At 38.7% G+C, this 15,731-nt stretch overlaps 1 protein-coding gene across 1 annotated transcript in view; it reads right to left on the bottom strand.

Annotated features, from left to right (window-relative positions):
- The window catches only part of TNPO1 (transportin 1), a 1,170,250-nt gene that overhangs the window by 533,628 nt on the left and 620,891 nt on the right, over positions 1-15,731 (bottom strand). The window lies entirely within an intron of this gene.

A 15,731-nucleotide genomic window follows, 5' to 3' on the forward strand; every position in this document is an offset into this window, starting at 1 on the left:
TCTGGCAAAGCCAACAGTTCTCCCCTTTTCCCTCTGCCAATGATTTTTGCTGACACTGTTCCGAATCAGCAAAATAAAAAATCTGATTTGTTCAGAATCTGCAATAACCATCCTAATAGCAGAAGAAAACACCACAATGATGCACACATCAGGCATGTGCATCTATGAAGGATGATGCTGTGAATGCCATTTTTTGTTTAACATGTAACATTCCAAGTTCTTGTTCACCCATCTTAGATCGGTTTAAAAAAAAAAAAAAAAAAAAAAAAAAAAGGGACTGGTGGCAGGCATGGAAACGCATGCAGGGAATATGGGGGATGCAGTCAAATGCTGCTGAATGGTTGGAGTAACAGGGATATGGAGGAGGAGTAACATAAGGACCTGGGCTGGTAGGGGTGTGTTAGGGGTATTTAAATACAAAATGCCAAGCTGGATGGAGAGAGGAAGTGGAAGCACTGGAAGAGCTGGGGCAAAACAGTGTGGCCGGCGATATTAGGAGGAATCAGACAGCACAACACTGGAGAAAGAACTAGAAACTGTTGTAAGAAAAAGAATAAAGTAGTCTCCTATTGTGATGCTATGGAGGAATACAAATCAACCAACCGAAAGGATGGTAAACAATAGGACAACAAACAGCCCACTACAGACAAGACCTATAAAATAGGGAAAAAATATCAACGGGTGAGAGGTCACTTTTTACATTCACAAAACATGTCCATCTATAGTATCCTTAATTCAGTTGACGACCAGCTACGGTGAAGGCCTAGTCTAAACTTCAACACCTCACCTCAATTTTTAAACTGACAATTTCTCCCAAAAGGGTAAAGACTATGATAACTCAAGATGTGCAAAGTACAGACAATTGAGCATATCTTTTCGGCATATGAATAGTTTAAGAATTTACTAACACTTAGACAGTTGTTCACAATATGCTTTTTGTAAACAAACAATGCTAAGAAAATTGTCAAACCTGCAACAAAATTGCAGGAAAACCAAACAGTCATTCAATACATTTTCAATATCTTCCAGTAGGGGCAAAAGAGAATTAAAAATAGAAAAATGTTTTTAAAAAACAAATCACTGGCAACAAATTCTTTAAAACAAAGTGGGCTGAAGACAAAGTTGGTTTAAACTTAAATTACGCTGGTATTATAAGTTACACATAAACGTTTATGACGCCCCCTCCGCTCCGCTGGCCTCGCACTTGCTGCCGTCCCTCGCACCCGCCGCTCCACGGCGGGTGGGAGATCTTTCTCCTTCCTGGCGGCCAAGACCTGGAACTCCCTCCCCACCAGCCTCAGGACCACCCAGGACCACTCCGCTTTCCGGAGACTCCTAAAGACTTGGCTGTTCGAGCAGCGATAACCCCCCCTTTCCCCCCTAGCGCCTTGAGACCCGCACGGGTGAGTAGCGCGCTTTACAAATGCTAATGATTTGATTTGATTTGATTTGATTTGATTTGAACATAAACACTCTAGGCAAGGGGCCCACAGTCAACAAATCTTTCTTTTCATAAAAACCTAGAACTAAAATCTTTGTTTTCTCTACAGTAAGAGTTAATTTATGCTCTCTAATAATGTATACTGAAGTCCAAAAGCGGTGCTTGATCATCATCTCAATGAAGACTTCCTATATGAATGTCATCAATTTAAAGAGGAGGGAAAAAAGGAGTACATTTCTTGAAGTTTCTTAGAGATCATCTAATTGAAGACAATTAAGTCTACTTGAAAGTTAGATCTCAACCTATAACATGTGTTGAAGCACAGACTGTTCAGAATCCGCACTAAGCTTTGAGGGATGGATGACTGATTCCATACAACTGTATGGTGAATGTCTGCAATGTAACCCGAATTTTACAAAACAGGAGCACAAACTACTTGTGAACACAATAAAAACGTTTAATCAAGAAAAGACCAATTTTGCAAAAATCTTGACCATACTATCCATGAGTGAAATCAAACAGAACTGCAAAGATCAGTTCAGCCAACTATTTCATACTGCTTTGATAGCAGCGCCTTGATAAACTGAGGAATTGTTCTTGACCGACTAAGAACGCTCCTCCATCTGATATTGTCTCAAATAAACTGATGGAAGATTATCCAACCCAGTAACCAGAATTATTTGACTAACAATAATATGTTGTTAATTGCAGGTTGTCTCATTGATTCCAAAACTCAATCTAGATTACATAATCCATCGCCTTTAGACAATTACTATGTTTCTCCCAAAAGCAGTATAAGGCAGAAATAAAATTCACCCTTGAGGACTTTGAGATGGTACACTCTAAAGACCTTTGTGAAGAAGAAAGGAAAATGGTACTTACCCTGAAAGCATCTGTTCATTGCATGTAGTGCTCTAGATTTACATGCATAGTATTCTCCTGACATCTAGCGTTGGGCCCAGATGTGTACAACTAGTTTTTCTACGAAGTATTCTCGAATCACAAGGAAGTGTCACTTTATCTATTTCTGTTAATGTGCATGGGCATCAGCTCCACTGTTAGATTGTTTTGCACATGGCGTGGAGGTGGAGCAAAGCGATACATGAGATACAGCGGGAAAGTATGAATGATCACTGCACAGCCTGAGGCTTCTGGTGAGGAGGGTGGTGGCATTAAATTGGGATGGTAAGCAACAATACACCAGCATCCCTCACGGTCACCAGGCATGGCATCACCTAAATCACAGAGTGTCACGTCACCACGTGTATCAACTATATTGGACTGCACACATTCGAAATCTGTGATTGTATCTTTTCCCTTTTTGTTCCTTCACAGGTCTCCTTCTACATACGACTAGTTCGAAGTGTAGATTTGTTTTGTGAGTAAGTGGCTGTCGCGCGTATTTTTCTAGACACATTGGAGGTTTTTTTTATTTTTACTATTGAGGAGTAGTGTTTTTGTTTTTTGGTCCTGACGAAGCGCCTTCGGATCCGTATGGACCATTTAGGCACGAAACATGTTGACCTTCGATAGAGATTGAGGTTAATTCCTTCATCCTCGATCATATGTTATTTGGTAGAGTGATTGAGCATTACCTCTTTGCTGACTCCGTTTTTTGTTTTTCACCTTGACCAAAACCCTGCCTTGATCAATAAATTGTGGTATTTCGGGGGAGGGTTTGAGCCAATGTTACCGTTTCCTTTTTTCTCTCTTGTGGTTTGCCTACCTGTGGGTTAGAATTCTTCCCTACACACCATACTACGGGATATAGTATCAATACAAGATCCCTGGCAAAGAGCCCCATGGGGTGCCCGTTAGACATTGCAGCGCCCGCCAGTCTGATGAGGACCAAGCCCCATGATGAAGCAGGACATCCTATTGGATGCGTTAGTGCATTTGCTTCTAAATAGGGGAGCGCCTGGTGGACTTACGATTCTTTCGTGGAACAGTGTACCCTTATTTATTGGTACTATTGCTTGGGAGACTGTACACTGGACCATTATTCTCCCTGTCCCACTTAGTATTTGAAAGGTGCATGTGAATATACAGCACTACATGGCACAAAGATGCTTACAGGTAAGTAACATTTTCTGTTCGAGGTATGTGTGGCTATAGATACATATACTGTTAATAGAATGTAAAGCACTGTGGGAGTGTCAGACCTTATTTGCTTTTATATTGTTATGATAAGGTGGCAAGTATAGGGTAAAACATCTATTACCCTCAGTGATCGACTCGAAATTCTTGACTCAGAAAGGAGTATAGGCACAGTGAAATAGACAGTGAAACTAATAGGCATCAAATATAACATCAAATAATCAATAAGAGTCAGTAATTTGAACACACCATGGGTGGGCATGAATCACCACACCAGTTTAGTAAAGTTTAAACATTTACTGCCCTTTACATTAACAATGCTAAGATCACGTGACTCATGGACAAGACCGAATGATAGAAATACATAAAGATCACATGCTGTCCAAAAAGCCTGAAAAATCTTAATCTAATTATCACAAACATAAGACATTCCACAAGAATAACGCATAACAACAACAGAATCCAATGGAAAATAGAAATGGCATACATTTACGTTTGTGCAACTGAATGAAACACAATTAGTTAATATACATTTCAAAATTAGATATTTAGGTCAGGCATCCCTAACACACTAATTCGAAAAGCATGTGTGGGCGACATGCAAAAAGAAAAATAAGACAAAAAAACATCGAACTAGGGCGCTAACCAAATTTTCTAAGGAAGTAAAACACTTGCAAGAAAAACAAATGCACAGTGGTTATACCTCTCCTAAATGGATCAGCAACCAGCAGGCACTTCACTAGCAGAGCACAAGAACATCAGATCTTCAGGAAACCGCATCAGAACATTAGAGGGAAACAATTCAGCAAGTTGGGCCTAATATAACTGAACTTTTAAAATCGTCGGCAAAGACTATGCAGCATCATCTGAACAGAACACAGAAAAATAAAGAACTGAACAGAAGCTCGGAAAAATGGGGAACTGACTTACATCACCTAAAACACTGCTCTATTAAAGTCCGAAAAATTATTAACTAAGCTTCTGTTGGTCATGACTATGAGATGGAGTTCATTGGTTGCAAACTAATCCATCTGCCCATCAGATGTCTCTCTTCACGTTTTCTGCACCAAGGATTGGATTAATGCTGTCACTCCTCTCCAGACATTAGCTTCTGTGATTAAAACTACAAGGAAACCTAAAATGTGCTTCCTGCCAAACAATGAAACTCGAGCAAAAATAAAATGTCACATGAAATACACAACATTGAGCACTGTGGCTCTATTTAGTTTGTACTTTATCTCATCTCAGGAAAGGACAACAGTACCAAGCAAAGAACACAGCTTTTTCCAGTGTGTGAGCCACTCAGGATACTGGTAGAAACGTGAACACTTTTAAAACACTGCATCTGAAAAATTACTAAAACGCGATGCCTTTTAAACTATTGCTAAAACATGAATAAAATATTTTGTAGTAACTTTAACCATAAATCTTTTAGTACAGAATAATGACCCTGCCAGTATATTTAATTATGTCTAAGTAAAATACATTTAATGAATTATTTATTCTCATGTCAAACCACATTGTGGCTGACACCAAAGTAGGTACATTTTCAAAGGGCACAATTTTCAGCTAGGCCTTTACATACATGTTTGGTTTATTATTTCATATTACCCTTTAGTGGCACCATTGTATTAATAATGTTTACACTCAAACAATCCCTCCTCTGAAAACTATGTGTTGTCACAAAAGAGATACTTATTGATACTTGTATTAATACTGATGAGACCATTCAAAACTTAGTTTAGTATCTCTATTATTTCCTCGGTTTTCTCCAGGTTTCACAATTTCTCAACTCACAAAAGTATTTGCTTCTTTTCCATTTTAACTTCTTCTAGCTTCATTTTTCATCCTTTGTCTCTGTATGCATCTAAAAAATTTGTAAAATCCGAATATGCAAATTATACATACAACCACTATTAATAATGGTTTCAGTATCATTCCCACAACACACTGCCCAAGATTGCCACACCAATTTTTCACTTCAGTAGATCTTTTACCTATATTTTCCCTAGCACTTGGCTCTTTCAGGTCTTTTAGATTAGAATTTAGATCTCTCAAATTTTTAATGAAATTTCAAATTCCTTTACTGTTACCAGGAATAAATGTACAGCAATGTTTTAGTTTTAGCATCCGGCACACTCCGCCTTTCTTTGCTAAGAACCATCAAACGTAACTCAATCATTTCAGTATCCATCAATATGATTGCTCCAGATAAAATCTGTTTGCATTCTATCTACAATGGTAAATGGCTTTCTAATTTTCATGTCATTCAGAACAACTCCTACAAAAGGAATAAGTGCTCCAAATATATCTCCAACTGTTTCCGAATAACTTGATTTTTTTTTAATCTTGATCTCACATTTTTATGCTTCATCAATGTTGTCAACTTGAGCAATTTTAGGAAAAACCACTCCTAAATAGCAAGTACCATACCATCCCTTGAGGAGACTATAATAAGCACTTATTACACAGATGTAATATACCTCACAGGAATCATAGGATCTTGTCCATTCATCATAAAGTCCCAGGTAGTCTTCAAAATGAATACATGTTGCATTCACTTTCTCACAAACTTAGTATCAGTTCTGGATTGAGGTATATATATATATTCACATACAAAACTTTCCTACATGTTGGTAGTCTCAAGCAAGCTTCCCTTGTGTGATAGTTACACTATATGCATAATTATTTGTCTAAGTGTGTTTCACTAAACCCTTCTCTATCTTCTCCTTCAATTATTTTCTTCTATCCTGGGTCTGATCCAGGAAAGGTTTCTCAGTTTGTGAAAGTGTACAAGTGAGATTGTTCCTGTGCGTGTAAGCTGTACCAAATGTTAGTGTAGAACTCAAGAAACCTCTTACAATGTCAATATTTTTAGCTTTAGCAATGCTACTCAAGTGCTGGTTAACTGGGACAAAAGAAAAAATATTCATATTCGGGTAAAAATATTGGACGTATTCTTGGTTACATGATCTTGTTAATAGAAGACTGCAACTAATTCCATATGTTAATGGCAAGCAACGATGTGCAATTCCTTCTCTTCTGTGTACACACAACACTCTCACATTCACAGTCTCAACATAGTCATAAAATAAGCAATAGAAAACATTAGAAGAAAGATCTCCCTGTGAGTTGTCTAAGTGTAAGTATTTCTCATCCCTATTAAACTTCTCTAATTTAGAACGTGTAGTAGTCTCAAAAGGAAGTGTATAATTAGTCTCAGCTTTATCAGAAACACTCATACTATCAACAACAAACCTACCAACACATAAAACTTCTAATCCAACGCACATACGCATTTGCAACACCTATTGTTTTTAATGCGATCGTGATTGGAATCCATGACCTGTAGTCTATCTTTTCTGTGATTAATTACAGAAGCTGTTAGACTTTTCTCCAGAAGTTGTCAAAACCAGGTTCAAATGTCTCTTGTTATATCATAATCTGCTATTACTTCCAGTGTATAATGTGTCTCTCTTGTTCAATTGGCAGTGTGATTTTAAAACTCAGTTCAAATGCAATTTCAATTTTCAAAATGCAAAACTTGATTCTCATGGTCAAAACAAAAGGATGTAAATTTGTGTTCCCCTTTCATCAGCAGGGTGATATGCCAATTCAGGACCTGTGTATTTCGAATCTCTTTCTCTCTGATCTTTGATTTGCACTTGTTTCTCTTTCACTCAGATAAGTTTATTCTGTTGTCTCTGCTTCTTTATTTATTCAACAGCAAATCAGGAACCTTTTCGGTTTCATGCAGTGTAGGCCACTTGTCTCCTTTCAGTTTTACTAGAGAGTGATGGCAAAACAGGACTTGCAATTCTTTGTTCGGCAGGACTTTGACTTGCTTCACTGGCATGATTAGCCATTTCAGGAGTCAAATCTGCATGACTTTGATTCAACTCAACCCCACTGTCAGCTTCTTCAGGGAACGAGACCTGTTTTATCACTTTTTCCCAATCGTTTGCTTCTGGGGAAGTCCTCTTTAGACTTGACTCTCCTGCATCATCCGCTTTTGATTCTGCTGTTTGAGGAATATCAAGATTAATCCCTATTTCATCTCTCGGAGGTGTACCTGGATCTTCACCAGTTTGCACTGTCTTTGCTTTTGTCTCCACATTCTCTCTTCTTGAGACTGTACAACTTCTGCTGGTGCTCTCAGCAACAGTGGATCTTCTTCCAAAAGATAAGTCACTTTGAGAGTATGGCTTGCATGGCCCCAATTCGGAACTCCAGCAAAAGTCACAGTAGTCGTAACCAGAATGATCCGGTGAGGGCCTTTTCAACTAGGGTCCAAGCAAGTCTTCCTTATGTGCTTCTTGATCACCACCCAATCCCCAGCTTGGAGACTGACACTGGTCTTGGGATGATGGCACATTTGTTGCTTCTAACTTGACACAAATAGGGAACCACATTAGCTAGACCTTTGCAGTAATTATGCAGGAACAGCTGGCAATCTCATTGCTCTGCAATGATTTCATAGGGCGAGAGACCAGTCTCTGTCAGGTGTATTTCTCATGGTCATTAGAACCAATGGTAAAGCATCTGGACATTTCATATTTGTGGATGCACACATTTTTGCCAATCGAGCTTTCAAAGTTCTATTAATCTGTTCTACTAATCCAGAAGCTTCTGGTCGGTAGCCACAATGCAGCTTCTGCTCAATGATTAAGGCTGAACATAGTAATTTAATCGCCTTGTTATTGAAGGGACGTTCTCCCTCTGATTCTAAAAAGACTGGAAGCCCAAAACGAGGGATCAACCCCCTAAGTAACAACTTTGCTACTGAGACTATAATTTCTACTTGTGGGGTAGGCGTCTATCCAGTGACTAAATATACTATCACCAACACATCTCAAACCACCACACACAGGCATTTCAAATAAATCCATCTGCATTGTGTTAAATGGGCCACCTGATCTTCCAATGTGACTCAAATTAACAACAGTTATTTTTCCCACATTCATTTGTTGGCACGTAATGCATCTGTGGCAATGTGCTTCAGCAATCTGTCTAAACTTTGGATTGAACCAGGATTGCTTAAATGTACGAATCATTGCATTTCTGCCAATGTGTGTTAAACCAGTAGCTTGCCATTTGCGTTAGTAGACAGTCTGGCAAAACCACTTGCCCTTCGTTTGAAACCCATATTTCATCCCATTTTCTTTGAGTGTAACCCAATTTTATACAGCTTTTCTTTTCATCTACTGGAACTTCATCTTGGATTCTTTGTATCTCCTCCCAAGTGTCAATTACTGACAGCATAGAATTTTGACTTGTCTCATCAGTATTTATTTTATCAATATTTTTCAATTTTTCATTAAATGTTACGCAGTTCAAGGCAGTAAATCTAGCAACTTGGCCAGTATAGCAATTCCCAATGAAGATGAAATCGCTCACCTTCGATGTGCACTGCACTTGTCCACATCAATTTCTTCAGGCAACTGTAGAGCTCGTAAAAAAATCACGAATTCTATCACTATTTCTAACTGGTGAGCCAGAAGAGGCCATGAAACCTCTGTCCAAAGTCATGCACTACACCAAATCCATACTGGCAGTCTGTAAAATTCGTAATTTTAAGGTGTGCAGAAATACAGCATGCGCTAGCAAGAGCCACCAATTAAGCCACTTGTGCAGAAAATATTCCTTGAAGCCATGAAGCTTCGAGTACGCCAGAGATCATGCACACAACATTAACCAGCTCTCCAAGTTCACATGTTGTCTCTTAAACAGGAACCATCAACAAAGATTCTTATCAATTTTATCTAGCGGAGTATCCTGAATATCAGGTCTGGGTTTGGTGCACAATTCAGTAACTTCTACACAGTCATGTTCAACTTCATTTACATTTTCAGATTCAACATTGCCTACTGGGAGCAAGGCTGCTGGATTAAGGACCGTGACACACTTCGAGGACACATTTGGTATGCCTAAAATTAAAAGTTCATACTGAATCAATCTGGACTTTGTTAAATACTGAGTCTTGGTCCTGGTAAGCAAGACCTCAACCGAGTGACAGACCAAAAGAGTTAAATGATGTCCCATCACAATGCTCTCACACTGAGTGATGCTCAAACCAACTGCAGCTACCTGCTTAAGGCAGCCTGGTACAACAGCAGCAACCAGATACAATGTAGCTGAAACATATGCTACAGTATGATGTATGCCACTATGTACCTGCATTAGGACAGAAAGTACACAACAATCTCGTTCATGACAAAAAAGTAAAAATGGCTTTGTGTAGTCAGTCATTCCTAGAGCTGGTGCTCTGCACAAACTCTCTCTCAGTTCAGTAAAAGCTTTCAATCAAGCTTCATTAAGGGGCTGGATCGGTTATGTCTTTGAGGGTCAAATCTCTATAATGGCTTGGAAATAGAAAAATTGGGAATCCATTGGCAGTAGTAACTCACTGTTCCAAAAACATCCTGATATCTCTGAGTAACTAGAACACATTCTCTGGACACCTTCATCGCGCCTTTCTCTATCTGAGGTCAGAGTATTTCACTTCTTTTTGACAGTACTGTAATTTTTCTGGCGGCAATAGGTCCATTCTCACCCAAATTTTCAACAAGGCAATAGTATCCTGTCTGCATGCTTCCTGTGTCTTTGAAGCAACAAGTAAATCATCAATGTACAGGACCAATGTTGATTGGAAAGGTATTTCAAATGATTCCAAATTATTTTTCAACACCTGATTAAATATGGATGGAGATTCTTAAAAGCCTTGTGGAATTCTGCACCAACAACACATCTACAGAAATTAAAACAGAAGAGAAACTGGCTATCCTCATGTATAGGCACTGAGAAAAATGCTTGTGACACGTCCACCACTGTGAATCATTCTGCATCACATGGAATTTGGAACAGAATCACTTCTGGATTGGGTACTACTGGCCAACATTTGACCACAACAGCATACATTTTTCTCAAATTCTGAACAATTCCAAATTTCCCACTTGTTTTTTTTGCAAACCTATAATAGGTGAATTGCATGGGCTGCTCAGCACTTCTGTCAGAACTCCGTGCTTAACAAAATCTGCAATTACAGGAGTAACTCCTTCAATTACATCTGGTGACGTGTTATTGGGGAGTCATTGGAAAAATTGTGTTTTGCTTCACTGTGACTAGGACAGGTTCAACTTTAATTAGACCAATGTCTTTCACAGAAAAATCCCAAACCTTTGAAATAACTATCTCGTAAGTCAATTGGCAGGTCCAATGCTGTAAATGCATACTAAAGAGTAATCAATGAAAAATCTTTGTTAATCAAATTACAACTTTCAACTAGTAAACAGGATTTTTCATCATCACTGTTTGTTTGAATAGCAATTCCATCATTTGTGTAATTATTTCAACACCTTGTTTTGCACAACAAATCTCTTCCCAAAAGGCTTACTGGGGAACCAGTTCAGTAATCTGATTTGTTAGATGCTGATTTGCTACTCCTACAACCTCTGCTGTTCTCCCAGAAAGTGGCACATTTGGGACTTCTGCAGTTCTGACAGTAGTGTGTGTTGCTCCTGGGTCAACCAGAAATGATGCATCATGACCCATTACTGTCCCATTAACATTAGGACCAATCTGATCCACCTCTCATAAAGCTGCTAGCACACCTTCATCTGAACTCACTCAGTGTCAGCATTAGATTCTTTCTCACTATGTAAAGGGTAGTGCTGTATGCATGATTGACTACTATAAATTAACTTTTGACCCATGTTCTTCTGAAGAACCACTATCTCTTGCTGTGCCATTGGAGCTTGCGGTATTTGCCTTTGTTGCCATGGCATCATTTGCATCTGTGGTTGCATTTGCCTTTGCTGTGGTACCTGAAAACGCAGCACCTGCTTCTGCTGTTGGGGATTTTTAGTGCTGAGGAAACTGCATTTGATTATTCATATTCTGAACATTTAAATTAGGATTCCAAATACTCAGTCCTCTCAAATTTGGAAATTGATTATGTTCATTCATCTGCACAACGCCTTCCTGTACCGCCATTGGACACTTTCCAGTGTCCTCGGCCCCCTCAAGCGCTGATAAGGTAACAACATCTTCATTGTCTGCATATCACCAGAATCAACATTAGTATTCAGATTAACACTTGTGTGATTTCCATTTCCAAAACCACCACGTCCTCTACTTCTTGCCATTCCCTGACTCTGAACCATTGGCATGTTTCCCTGTTATTGTGCTGCTCTAATCTGCAACATCATTGCCTTTTTATTTTGCTTGCCAGCAGATCAAATGACTTAAGCATTCTATCAATTTCAGGTTTCAACCCTTCAACAAATCTGAACACAAAATGAATCATATATTTTGGCTCAATTGTTTCTGTACCACTGTAATGTTTGAATGCCTGCAACAACCTTTCATAATATCCATGCATTGACTACTTTGCTTCCTGAGCTGTCCTATCAGTTCTCTGGCAATCAATATTCTTAGGGGAAATTCCTGTTTTCAGAAATTCAATCACCTTGTAACAGCTTGTCATTACTTCAGGAAATGGTGCACCTGTAACTGCATCTCATAGGGGGTTCTCTTGTCAGCCAATCAACACTTCTATGCACTCGATCTATAAATCAGCTGGGACCACTATCTCTAATAGTTTTTAATTCCTCCCACAAGCATTTTGCGAGTTTCACAAACATATCTGTTTGATGGTACCATTCCACTGGTTTCTTTCTCAATCTCAGGTAATCATTTGTGAATGATAAAATATCACTCCTGCTCCAAGGGACATGAACATAATTCCCTCCAGGAATTTCTCTCGTTGATATCTTTACTGGACTATCAGTTTGCTGTGTATTAGTAAAATTCAAATGTGCAGACTTTTTCTGATCTCTTTTCTTTACCCAAGTGCTTTCCCATTTATCTAATGCTCCCCATGCTTGAATACTTCGTATTCATTCTCTAATGTGTGTTTCATTCCAGTTGATCTCATGTCCTCAATGTCTTCTAAATCAAATTCTAATCTGTAACTCATCTTCAAATGTTTAGACTTCTCAATATCCACTTCATTTTTTTCAGCAAGTTCTGATAATTTCTGATGTGCCAATCCTGCTCCGTTTGTGACATATTTACACATGAAGCGTCACTCATCTTCATTATATGTCAATTCTATATTACTCAAGTGTTTCCTCAATCGTTTCATTTAATTCTAATTTTAGTCTTGATAGGTTAAGTGTTCTTTGCCCTTCGGCAACTGCTCAACTCACTTTCTCCAACCAATCTGTTAACCGTTGAACTGTCAAGCGCTGTAAAGAAACATTATTATTCACACTGGACACATATTTGGCGAGTATTAAATGGCTGACCCATTACTCTCTCAGGTGTCCCCATAGTTGAATTTGGATCCGTATCTGACTTCTCCAAACCTTGAGAAATCCTGGAATAAGTTAATTCTATAAGCGGACCTATTTTGTCAAACGTCTGATTCATAGGAGACAGGACTTTCGTAGTAGCATTGAGTCTCTCCATTTCTGCATTTGAATTAAAAAGATTCTGCACATTACTCTCATTATTTCCCTGGGCATACAATGGAACAACTGGACCAACTGTAAGAGGCACTGTTAGTGCTTCTGGGCATGATTGAACATTCTGATTTCTCTAGTAAATTACTCCAGAGTTCTGACCTGTAAGTACTGAGGAACTTGTTTGTGTTTCTGGAGTATACCTTGGCATTGTCTGGGTTTGACTAATAACTTGCACAGGAGTCACTGAATTAGGTGTAGACTCCACCTGATTGGTTTCTGGAAAATCTATGGTGTCACCAGTACTGTAATGCTCAGTGCAGAACTCACAATAGGAACTGCAAAATATACCATAGGCTGCTCATGCTGAACCCTACAAGGCTGTATAACTAATAGCAGGAACTTTAGTTGTGACCTGTACTTGACTGTTACCACAACTGGAGGTGGTGCACCCAGACAAGTACTAGTACCTGCACTTGATTCTTGTGTTGCATATGGTGGGGGACAATTTTTCAATAACTGAGTTATAAATTCATCATCATCTGAGTCACTATCACAAGTCAGAGATTTCTAAGTTTCATCTGACTTAGACTCAATTTCTTCAAGATCCTTATTCATTCTTTGTCTTTGGTCAAACACTGTCCTCTTTCTCTTGTGCGATTGCAGAACACATCCAATACCCTGTACAATTTCTGTTCTCCAAAATGTCTGATCAATGTCCTATCTTGCTTCTAGCAAAGTCTTCTCAAGCTTTTCTCATTCGCCTCTCAAATTTAATTTCTCTTGTTGTCTGGCCATTATCTCCCAAATAGGTAAGTCTTCAAATTGCGCTCGTCTCTGAGAGGGCTTTAATTCATAAAGTACTCTTCTCAAATTCTATAAAATTCTCATAATAAAACTTCCACGAGCAGGAAATGCTAAGCTCCTTTCCTTCTCTGCAATTTTGCACCATTGCTTTAACCAAATGCATGCTGAAGGACCTTTCTCCTCAATTACAATGTATGCTGGGTGTACCTTCTGGTCGGGCAATTTCTCCTAACTCGACAGGAATGAAAGCATCTCCTCTTAATGCACTCTAACACTTTCAATTTTTTTTTACTTTTATCAGACTTAAAACTATGATTTAAATTCAGAACAGGAAATTAAATTCCAAAATCTGTTTTGCTTGCGTCTCTCAACCAGTAACGCCTCAGAACTCTAAGTTTTGCGGGCAAATCCTCCAAAGCTCGATTTGTATGGAACTAAATGCAAAATATTGTGAACACTAAGAAAAACAACAAACCAACTTGTCTGCTTACTACAGGTAGGGGCAGAATCACTTCAGAAGCCTTACGGAATTTTTGACTGCAGCATTTATCACTGACAGCTACTCGTTCAACTTAAGCTTTCTCTCATACACAAGTAAAATTCAACCTGCAAATTTCACTCTAAACAATGCCAGATCCGCCCTGCGCGCTCAGGAATCACCAGGTACGTGTCAAACTAGCACTCCCTTAGAACGCACACTAGAATACTATTTGTCAACCACACCTGAATGACCTAACACAACAAACAAGTTAAAACAACCAACTGTCTCATACACTTGTACAATACTCCAGAGTCTTAGACCACACAGGATCCATAAATCAACGACCATGTGGGCAATTTTTTTAGCACAAAGAGCCACAATCACTAGAAATAAGATGACTTCCCTACTTTCACCCTTTGGAGTACGCACACTCCCTAATCAACAACAGTGGAATACGCAGACTCCCTATTTCTTTCACTCACCACAATTCACTTGCGGTTTGCCAAAGAATTGCAAGCGCATACCCTACTCAGAACTCAAACAATCTCTGGGGACATACCCAATACCATCTAAACATGCATTGGCAACACCAAATTTCATCTAAACAAGCATTGGTAATACCTAATTTTCTCAAATTAAAAGGTCCACATACCTTGGCATAACTAAATCTTTAAATTCTCTCCTACTGAGCTAGAACCATCAAAACTAGGATGTTTCCCTCCTATTGAAACGTAACCATACTCCGTTACCAAAACGGTGGGCGTGTCAGACCTCATTTGCTTTTATATGGCTATGATAAGGTGACACGTATAGGTTAAAACATCTATGCCCCTCAGAGGTCGACTCAGACCTTCTGGCTCAGAAAGGAGTGTGAAATCATCCAAACAGACACTGTGAAACTAACAAGCAACAAATATAACATCAAATAATCAACAGAGTCAGTAATCTGAACAAACCATGACCCATGTTGCCCAGAATCACCACACCAGTTTAGTGAAGTTTAAACATTTATTGCCCTTTAGATTAACATTGCTACGATCACGTACATCATGCACAAGACCAAATTATAGAAATACCTAAATATCACAGGCTGTCCAAAACACCAGGTAAAATCTTAATCTAATTAACATATTAAGCATAAGACATTCCAAAAGAATAATGCAGAACAACAACAGAATCCAATGGAAAATAGAGCTGGTATACATTTAGTTTGTGCAACTGAATGAAACACAATTAGTTAAAATAAATTTTAAAATTAGATATTTAGGTCAGGTGTTCTAATTCGAAAAGCATGTGTGGGATTCATGCAAAAAGAAAAACAAGACAAAAATTAATTTGAAAACATCTAACTAGGGTGCTAATCAAAATAAGCGGTTGGATTTTCTAAGGGAGAAAAAACCTGCAAGAAAAATAAATGCACATTGGTTATACCTCTCCTAAA

The sequence above is a fragment of the Pleurodeles waltl genome, chromosome 1_1 (assembly GCF_031143425.1).
Source record: "Pleurodeles waltl isolate 20211129_DDA chromosome 1_1, aPleWal1.hap1.20221129, whole genome shotgun sequence".
NCBI classification, from domain to species: Eukaryota; Metazoa; Chordata; class Amphibia; order Caudata; family Salamandridae; genus Pleurodeles; species Pleurodeles waltl.